At 40.4% G+C, this 11146-nt stretch overlaps 1 long non-coding RNA gene across 2 annotated transcripts in view; it reads left to right on the top strand.

Moving 5' to 3' along the window:
• LOC141743679 (uncharacterized) overlaps positions 1 to 11146 on the top strand; it is a 120519-nt gene that overhangs the window by 11985 nt on the left and 97388 nt on the right. The window lies entirely within an intron of this gene.

Raw genomic sequence — 11146 nt, 5'->3', positions numbered from 1 at the left:
GGTAAAGGTGTCTATTTTGCTTTTTCTATGGTCTGGTCAGTGTGAGGAGATTTCTTAATCCTTCCTATATATTTGTAATTACCAGCTGTGTTATTAAGGAAGAAACAGAAAAAGCTCTCAGGACTTACGTAGCTTGTTGCAGTTTCAAGATATTTAAAAATTGAGTACCACATTCTAAGCGTTGCTGTGTTCAGGCCCCTTGAAAAGACCAAAGTACCTAAATTCAATTAACATTTGATCTGGTGCACCTGTGCCGCTTAAGCCTGAAGATTTTTTCCTGCTTTGCAAGGGCTAAGCCATTCATCCCTTTCCCATTAACCGTTCTGTGCACAGATGTGCTCAGTGCGATTGTCATCGTATTCCTTAGGGATGGCTACAAGTCGCTGTGGCAAAAGGTTTGTGACATTAATGTGAGTTTTACATGAGGACTTCTAACAGTCCAGTGCACCTGCTACTGTCTGAATCCCAATGACTACCATTTTCATGTTGCAGATGGAAGTTTATTCCTACAAAGACTACTAAATAGTCCCCATTTATCTTTTCCCTTTCATTCTCCAACTTCTGCTTGTTAATAAATACGTGATGTGCATGTAACTTGACTGTTTTTTGAGGCAGGCATCATGATGATAACATCCCCACCCCAATGAAACTGATAGGAATTGGTTTAGGATTTCACATTTAACCCAGCTTAAGTTTTTAATAATATCTGTTACCTTTGTAATAATATGCATCTTATCTAGGAAGACCTGTTGACATGCCAATCTATATGCACATTTTCTACAGCTATTTTTTTACCTCATTGAAAGTCGAGATGCTCATAGTCTCATTATATTAAACGTCTAAGTTGATCCCATACCAGTCTACCTTGCAATGTGTGATAGCAACACAAAGTATCCCTGTTCATGTGAGCAATGCTTTCAGACATAAGGCAGGTTGCTTCAGGCAAAAGGAATTTGCACTGTAGAGGAGTAACTGTGATATGGTCATGAAAACAATGGAGATGTTTCCCCTCCTTCAGAGAGGGCTTTCTATAAAATACAAAATAAGCCATTCAGAATTTAGTCAGGCTTGTCTCGGCTTATCCTGGGGTGTCAGTTTCCCCATCTTCGTGTCTGTCACAAGATTAAGGAAGAAATGAAGAATCACAGGAGAAAGATAAAATCAACATCTATCAGGACAATTAGCAATCTATTCAGAGCTCATTGCTGTACAAATTAAGATCCATTACGTTTTGCTACTATCTTTAATTTAATGAGGGTAGCAGCTGCTCTGATAGTTCTTATAGGAGTCACAGTATTACAGCACCACGCAGAGGGGCTTTGTTTATTTTTATCAGCTCAGAAGGTGGCAGTATATTCAGCAAGTAGTATTTCAGGGGAAAAAACTGCCTATATTAAAAGACTCTTCAATTATTCCCCCCAGCTCCGTATGACTTCCTCCCTTACATATCCACAAGTCCTCATTATTCAAAAACTCATTTTGTCATTAAATTATAAGAAAATATTTTCCGCAGATAATGGAACTAAAGAGAAGTCAGGGACAAGTCAATAAACTATTATGAGAATCACAAACATAATAATTTCACAAAAATGACAGGTGGCCTGCTCAGAGCTACAGTTGTACTGCCCTGGTTTACAAGGAGACTAATGATTTATTATGATTATATTTTTGGTTTTAGAGAGCACTAACTTAACTTTTCCAGTTGAATACGGAGTTGTTTGGGTTTGGGTTTTTTGTTTGTTGGGTTTTTTTGTTTGTCTGTTTTTGTTTGGTGGTTGTTTGTTTTTAAAAATCCTCCAAAAGAGGGGTTCAGGCTGGTCAGATTAAGTCTAATGTGACTAGTCTTTGTTAATTTTCAATTGCTAGCACAGAGACAAGCTCCTTCCAGTAATGATGTAAAGTGCTTAAACAGAAGTTTTGTACTGAATTGACTTCAAGGGAAGGACAGTCTGTCTCGCCATAAACAGAGCGATGTGAGCATTTCTGAACACGCCACAAGTGAAGAATTTTGAAACCTCAGGTTTCAGGGGTTCATGAAGGTTGGTGCTGAGAGTCCTGAATTTGACATCAAGAGTGTCAGCATTTCCAGGGGACTAATGCTAATAACAGTGTGACTGGGGGAATAATTGGGTTTCAGGGTTATGATAATGTTTGCATTTGACTGAGGGTATTTGTATCAGGAAACTTACCTGCAAAGTTTGAGCAAGTCAGAATGAAAAAAAAATTACGGTGTAAAGTTAACTTAAGTGTTTAATTAACATGAAGTTGAAGGATTTTGTTTTGATGCCAGATGTTTCTCAATGTGTATTTTATATATAATTTATATGTATTAAAATATTCTACATATATGTGTATAGTTTAAAAACTAAAGGTTAGGCTTTCAAAATGCTGGAATGTTCTTATAAAGTTTTTTATAGTATGAAAAATTGAAGGTAACTGACAAATTTGCAAAGCATCTTATGTTCCAGTGAAGATGCATGATTTGCTAAAAGCTTGCGTGTTTGTTTTTTGTTGGTGTGTTTTGTTTTTTTTTTTACATTGTCTAAGTGTTTTATTAGGTCTGTGTGTCTCGATCGCGTAGTCCTTAATAGGACTATAGTGCCAAGATAATGTAGATATATTTCTGTACTGTGAAAGAAAGGCATATTCATCTGATATCAACTTGTTTCATTTGTATACATGAGTCGTAATAAAATGTGTGCAGTGAGCCATTTCTATCTAACATGAAGGTTGCCCAGGATGTGGCTGAGGAGTCGCTGCTTCAAGAAGAGCTGGATCCACAAGCTTAGAATAATAAAAAGAGAAAGTCCATTTGGCTGGCCGCTGTCTCAGAAAGATACACTCTGAAATGTGCAGAAATTGTAAAGATAGGAGTTATAATACTGCATTTGTGTGCCTTAAGACTTCCAGCCTGAGCCACCTCCCTGCCCTGTTGCAGGTGTTGTTTCTGCTTGGGAAGGTTAAAATGAATTATTTGAATTCTGATCTGAACAGAAGCCGGCTGTGGGGACTGGCTGGAGTGAAGGGCTGGGGGCTGGGCCAGAGAGGAACCCGGGTCCCGGCTGTCTTGAGCAGGTGGTTTGAGGCTCTTTTGCTTATTTCTCCTATTTTATGTGCTTCCGATGAAGTAAAAACCCACAAAAGGAGGTGAATTGTCAATTCAACATGGCATTACTAAAGATGCAGCTTCCTACGAGGCCTAAAGCCTATTTCTTTGCAGAGCAGAGCTGAAAACCCACCCTGCAGAGGCAAGTCTGTCGGCAGTCATGGTTCCCTCCGTCTCTTGCTTTGGGGATGCGGCGGTTTTATTTAGGAATGCTGTTTCTCCTGCTCTGTGCGCTCCCGTTTCTGTGCCGGGAAGGGGCAGGGTGTGCGGCAGGGCGTGGGTGCAGAGGGACTCCCGGGGCCTGCCCTGGGGCCGCGGTCAGAAGGAGATGAATGGCGGGCCTGGGGATCCCGGGATGTGTGAAAATTTGATATTCAACATGTGACAGCTCTGTCATTGTGGATGGGACTATGTTTTGGATGAAATTAAGATAGCTACTCGAACATAGACACTGTTGAAGTACTCTGGTATCGATCATCGAGGAAAGAAATTGCTTCAATATTAATGACAAAATGGACACCTAACTAGAACATAGCAAGAATTAAATGTTTTTAACTTGATCAAAACTCAAGTGTTTGATACATTTCCACTTACTTCTCTTCTTTTAAGCAAGTAGCTGTCTTGATCATTTGTTTAACTGTAGCTTGTTAAGTCTGAGATGGACTGTAACGCAGACTGTCTGACCCCTGGAGGGGCTTCAGTTTCCTCTTGAAAATATGTCTCTTCTGTTCTGTACCGTTGTCTTGACCATAACAGCACCTGTATTCAGATCAGATTGTGGCTAATCACACTATCGAGTGAGTCTCTTCTGTCCCTGAAATTAAAATGTCAGCGTAGTCCAGGCCTCTTCTACTTGTATTACAAATGGTAGGTTGAGGAGAAATAACTGGACTCCAGACGATCCAATGTGAATCAACAGAAGCTGTTTATTAAGCACAGATCATCATTTTTTATACCCTGTGTTGTTGCCGTACACGCGACTCGCTTATTTCTGATTAGCTAGTTACACTGTCCACGCGCTGTCCGTGCAGTTCATTCACACATCAGATTGGTTACAAGAATTCGCATAGTCAATTGCTTAGTCATTAGCACAACATGTTTTCTACCTTCTTGGTTCCCATTTTTTCCATGTACTAATTCCATCTTCTACCACCTGTTTTGCTCTTAATCTAATCTCTCACAGTAGGGAGGCTGGCTCAGATGGCCATTTTCTCTCAGATACATTCCTACCGTAGGTTGTTTCTCAAATCTGTCCTTTCTCTTTGGAAATCCCTGGATTTTTAAATGTGGCTTTATGTTGTGGGTTTGCATCTCCTGAAAATTGTCATCAGACTTGAAGCAGATCCTGAAATTTCTCCGTGTGTTTATAAAATGTTATGTGACTAGGACAGAGCAACCTTGCCTTTGTAACAGGGGGAAAATCACAGAATCACAGAATGGTTCGGGTTGGAAAGGACTTTAAAGATCATCTAGTTCCGACCCCCTGCCATGGGCAGGGACATCTCCCACCAGACCAGGCTGCTCAAAGCCTCATCCAGCCTGGCCTTGAACACCTCCAGGGATGGGGCATTGACAACTTCCCTGGGCAACCTGTTCCAGTGCCTCACCTCCCTTACAGTAAAGAATTTTTTTCCTGATATCCAATCTAAATCTACCCTCTCTCAACTTGAGGCCGTTAACCCGTGTTCTATGATAACGCTCCCTGATAAGGAGTCCCTCCCCATCCATCCTGTAGCCCCCTTTAGGGACTGGAAGGCCGCTATAAGGTCTCCCCAGAGCCTTCTCTTCTGCGGGCTGAACAACCCCAACTCTCTCAGCCTGTCCGCATAGCAGAGGGGCTCCAGCCTTGTGATCATTTTTTGTGGCCCTCCTCTGGACCCACTCCAACAGGTCCATGTCCTTCTTGTGCTGAGGACTCCAGAGCTGGACGCAGCGCTCCAGGTGGGCGTCTCACCAGAATGGAGTAGAGGGGCAGAATCACCTCCCTCGACCTGCTGGCCACGCTTCTTTTGATGCAGCCCAGGATGCGGTTGGCTCTCTGGGCTGCAAGTGCGCATTGCTGGCTCATGTTGAGCTTCTCGTCCATATGATAGGTTTTGAATTAGTATCATTCTGTTTGCATGTACAGTACAGTTCTGCTTATGCCATATTATGATCATACTTGCTTGACCAGAAAAGGACTTCATGTATGGAACTTGCGAGTCTTATGGACACCTCTTTAAATTTTTGAACTTTCCAAAAATAAGAAAGTCATGTTAAAAATTTATTTGATGTGACTTTAGTATTAATATTAAACATTATTTTCTCTTAATTATTTTTTTAAATCATTCTGGGATCTGCATGTTATTCCTTGCTAATTTTGGTTATAAGAGAACTAAGTAATTAAAAACATTGGGCTTTGCACTGCACTGTTAAAGTTAATGGGAAGTTTGTAGTTTATAGCAATGAGCTTGCAGGATCAGTAGTCACCCAAGTACTTTTAAATAAGGCCCTAATTACAAATAGAAACATACTGACTATGTGTAGAAACCCTCATCTCTGCTGGATTAGAACACTGGTGCCTATCCGTTTTGCTAGATAACCGCCCTCCCACCCTGTCGTCTTCTATCAGTGTAATAACAGTATTGCAAAGACAACTTTCATTTCTGGCCAGTGAAATTAGTCAGGGAGGTCCAATCTTTTTGAAATAATGAAATTAAGGACAAATATTACTAAAGAAGCAATTACACTAATTGCAATATTACTAAACAGCTTTTAACTAGCTGTTAAAACACTTTTTCTCAGGGGGCAGGAGAGAGGGGACTAGCTTCGGGCATTCTTTGTGACGTTTTCTGGGGGCTGCTTATCTGTACAATGCTGTGTCTGCTTTCCAGAAGCTGTGAAGATGTCTCTTTCAAAGAGATTGCAATCTAATGCCCTAAACCTGCATTGGAATTCAAGGAGCAGAAGACTGCAGACTTTTTTCTTATTACTTTGGTATGTGTCCGTGTAGACGTCTGCACAGGTCAGCCTTCCCACGCTGATCACAGTGTAAGACAGGGAGGTGGGAAACAGAAGAAATATTGGTGCTTTTACATTTCACGCTTTTTTTAACACCCTAAGGAGCATTGTGACTTCTCCTGTCACAGTTCTTTCCTGTAGACAGTGTTGATGATCTGACTTTGCAGTTCCCCCTGACGGTGGGGTGATTCACAACTAGGTAACTGGATACAAAAGTTGTGACAAATCTCGCATCATTTTAGTTGACCTCATTAAGGTTCCATGGTTTTGATTGGCTTTGCCATGCAGCTGACTTTTGTTAGTCCTCAGAGTGATTACTTGGGAAAGGATGCATTGGGTGCTTTCAACCAGAAATCCAGTATGTGAGGTCTTGTCAAAGACTTGCAGCACAAAGGCTAGTCATTTCATTGTGATTTTGTCATTAAGTACTTCCAGAAGTTAACGGTTAGTCAAATCTGCAGTTTCTTTCCAATTACAAGAAAGAAGAGCTGTGGTCACAGTGGAAGGAAATAATTAAACCGGTTAGGCAAAGTTCTTAAAACAAGAATTGAAATTGGCTGACATACCAGTGGGAGATTATTTGCTGCTTCATGTTGGATTTATTAGTGTTTTCCTGACTTGTAGGTGAATGAGAATAACAGATATTTAAACAAAAAAAAAAAAAAAAAAAAGAAGAAAGATTTCCATTATACGCCACTGGTATATTTGCAGCTGGTTGGGAAGAAATTTTAACCAAAAAAAGCAGAAATTATTGAAAGATCCTTCTGACATAATGTAATTCTCTTACTGTTCAATAACATTACTTATTTGTGCAAGTAAGTCCTACTCAGCTGAAACATCTTACTTACAGTGAATTTGGGTACCAGAGCTGTGCTTTTTAAAAAGAAAAGAAAAAAGAGTTTATTTGGTGGCATTTAAAATGCTATTTCTGTTCTTACTAAGGATTTCAGTGACACTAGTGATTCCCTGGGTATTTTTGAGTAATGCTGTGAACACAAATGTTGACTCAATCTTTGAATCTTGAGGAGAAATAACTGGACTCCAGACGATCCAATGTGAATCAACAGAAGCCATTTATTAAGCACAGATCATCATCTTTTATACCCTGTGTTGTAGCCGTACATGCCACTTGCTTATTTCTGATTAGCTAGTTACACTGTCCACGCGCTGTCCATGCAGTTCATTCAAACATCAGATTGGTTACAAGAATTCACATAGTAAATTGCTTAGTCATTAGCACATGTTTTCTACTTTCTCAGTTCCTGTTTTTCCCCATGTACTAATTTCATCTTCTACCACCTGTTTTGCCCTTAATCTAATCTCTCATAGTAGGGAGGCTGGCTCACGTGACCATTTTCTCTCAGACACATTCCTACAGAATCTGATCTGAAAGATGCTGTGACATACATGGTGAGACTGCGTATAACCATTATTTGATTTATAGCTCATATCCCACATATCGGTAACTTTGGCCTTGGAAGGAAAAGTCCCTTTGGCAAAGGAGCGGGAAAGATGCTGAGTTTCCCCGTATAACCTTGGAAAATTGCATTCGGGCTGTTGTGACACAGTGTGACTATTTACACTTAATGTAAAATTATGTGAAAGTTACTTAGCTTTCAGATACCTGGCATTTAAGTAGATTTTAAAGCTTGTCCGTTACATTCAATAAACCTTCTGACCTGCTGCTCTCTAACCATTAGATTTACCCAGGGGCGTACCCGCTGCTGCTTGTCCTCTGTGTTTCCTATGTGAATAAATTGGCACAATGTGTGAATAACCCCAGCCATGCAGAAATGGAGACAGAGGCCTGCTTTGCTCTTCACGCTCTCTCCCTCTGGGTAAATCAGCTACTGAGATGCTCACCATAATTTTTATATGTGGTCCTGGTTTGAGGTAGAACAGAACTGATTTTCTTTTCAGTAATTTTACTTTTAAGTTAAGTCTCTTCCAACTAATTGCACTTTCTGAAATTAATGGCATATTTTTCAGACAGTGTCTGCTTCTAGCAGTCATAAGGCCTGATGTTTATAGTTAATGCCAAGGAATGGTACGCAGAGAGGCTCTTTGCTTGCACTTATTGCTATAACAACCAAGGTCAGCTAATGTTGTTATTTGCCCTGTTGGAGGGTGGGAAGCAGAGAAGCACAGAGGGGTCCCACCTGTGGGAGGGAGGGGGAGAGGGGACCCAAAGCTGACTAAGGGGGTGTTCCATCCCATCTGCCCTATGCTCAGTGTAAAAGCTGAGGGATCAAAGGGTCAGCTCTTCTTCAATGGCTGGTGTCCAAGGAGGATTCTGTCTGTTCATCTGCCTTTGATCCTTATCTGTGCGTTCCTGATTCCAGATCCGGAATACAATTCCCATCCATCACTGAGTCCAGTCTGGGACTACCCCAGTGCCTGCCGGTGACGTCATCCTGGGAGCTCTGTACGGTTTAGTAGATATTGTATGTATTTTCTTATATTATTATGATATTTTATTTTTATTAATAATATTTTATTAAAGCAGTTTTAGGGTTTTTTTCAACCCATAAGTCTCTCCCTTCTTTTCTTTCCCTTCTCTTCTGGGAAGGGAGAGAGCAATTTAAAGAGAGCATCTGTTGTTCGTGTAGTGGCCTGTCCAGCCCAAACCTCAACACATACCTTTAGGGAAAGTGCATGAAGAAATCCTGCTAGAAGGATAACCATTCAAGCATGATAAACCATTGAAAACCAAAAAATTCTATTCCGGCAACACCTGCTGTCCCTCTCCATTTTAATTTCTGAAGAAGTTACATGATGAAAGGACTGTGTTCTCCCCCTTCCTGTATCACATTAACATTGCGGAAGATGGTGTCTGTGGTGTTTCACTTTTCAATGTTCTTTGTAAAACAACTATAAGGAGTAAGCCCATCAGAAAAGAAAATAATACACCTTCTCTGGTGGACCGTGCTTAGCAGTTGCTTATTATAGGAGCTCATGGGGAAAGTGTCTTTACCTGTAATAATTCACTTAGTTGTGTTGTATTTATAATGCAGCCCATAAGGAAAAAGGCATGGATATCCTAAGAAGATTTGGATCTGAGACTTCAAGCATTTGACCTAATAGTTCTTGTAACTTTATTCTATCAACTATGAGTAGAAACAGTGTTATTCTTGGGCCAAAAATGTTATCCTTGCACAAATTTTATAGAGTGTCTCTGTAGACATTTAATCATATTCATATCCATTGTTCTTGAATTTTACTAAATTATTCACTTCACTGAACTGCTGTGGCAGTAAGTCTCTCAAATATTTTACGGGACATAGAACCACAGCTCTTTTGTAATCTCTAATATATATTGTAATTTTTTTTCACTAATTGAGTTTGTACAATACCCTAGCTGGCCCCCATTTACACAGTGAGGGTCAATAGATTTTCCAGTATTTTCTAGCTCTATGTTGTGTGTGTAGAGTCACTGTTTGGCATTACAATGGAGCTTAATGAGTTTGAAGTAGACACATCTTTCCAGAAAAAAGTTTTGGGTATTTTTCCCTTTGGTAAGCTGAAATTTTACATTTTTATGTTTGGGGGTTGGTTTTTTGTTTTTGTTTTCTTTCCCCTCGGGTTACAGTTAGTTTCTAAAATACCTGTATTTCCTAAATCTTCATAGGTAATCTGTGCATGTTACTGAAATATATTCTAACATAATACTCATTAATGGTACAGTAAAAATTCTCTCCTAACACAATTTCGGTGTCTATTTTGCAAGCTTACAGAGCTGAAGCATCATGGTATCTACTTGATATGTGCATGAGGAGTGATAAGATTAAACTAGAAAAAACCTGTAACAGGGTTAGGGAACTGTCTGGTTTCAGAGGCTTAAATCTCAGCACCTGAAATGTGACTGAATTCCAATATTTCTGTAGATTTATCAAGGTCTGTGTATCAGTGTACGTGAAGGTAGATATGTGCCAAAATGTACATTTGCTTCAAAATGTTTTTGAGGAAACAGTCATTAACCGGAGTTGAGTTGAACAACAGTGTCATATCTCTAATTGTTTTGCCTTTTAAATTGCTCAGTTATTACTTATCTCACCACGTAGGGTAACATTTGTTGCAAGTGGAAAAAAACTTCCAAAACATTTTATATATAAATTAGGGAAGACAGGGGCCCAACTGATTAAATTACGTTCCAGCAAAGTGAACTTAGACGTTTAAGGGGGTCACTTTAGCTAAGTAATTTTAGAAGCTGTAACTCTTGAATAAGGTGGTTATTTGGTGGGGGGAAAAACCCAGGCATACTCCAGTATTGATTACAGGTTATCCCTTACTTATCTGTTCATTAATAGCAGTCACTTTGGGTGATACAGGGTACAGATTGAAAGACAGTTCTCGTAAGAGTCTCTGTGCAACCAGGCTGTTTTTGGAAGCTTCACTGTGTATCATCACCCTGACATTGTACGTATCAGGAGTGACAAGTCCAGCAATACCGTTTGGACAAATAGTGTAATTTGACGGTAAGCTTCTCTCTTTCTCAAGAACTCCCCTTTCCTAACAAAGCTTTCAGTGTTCACTTGCCTAAGAATAATGAGGGTTCCTATGGTCACAAGTGGTGTAAAAAGCCTGTGATGTTTGAAGGATGTATCTTTGAACACCAAGCGTAGCATCTGCTACTTACCTGTATTTGGCTTGTGACGTACCCAGTACCACCAATGATGTCCTTCATTAGGGGTACAAATACCAAAAGCGATGCACGTTCTGCTCTGCACTGGGAGTCCAACGCAGGTGGAAATGCACGTGGAAGCATCAAAAGCGTGGCAGAGGTGCCAGTAATTTGGCACTGCTTGTCAGTCCGTCCTGTTGATGGGCCCCTCGTGGTGGTCAGCGCTTATGGCTCGCAGTCAGTGTGTGTAGATTTACTTTTTTCTGCTCATTCCTCATTTACAAACCTCTGGCACTGCTACGGTGTGATTCTACACGTATACATCACTTTGTTCTGCAGGTGGCCCCATCAGCTGTTGCTTGTCCCTTCAAATCTCAGCAGAGCTCTCTGGGGGTCTCCGAGGAACGGCCAGGCGAGCC

Source organism: Larus michahellis, chromosome 5, assembly GCF_964199755.1.
Source record: "Larus michahellis chromosome 5, bLarMic1.1, whole genome shotgun sequence".
Classification (NCBI taxonomy): Eukaryota; Metazoa; Chordata; class Aves; order Charadriiformes; family Laridae; genus Larus; species Larus michahellis.
Note: the sequence above shows the minus strand (reverse complement) of the source record. Positions and strands in the feature narration are given on the sequence as shown.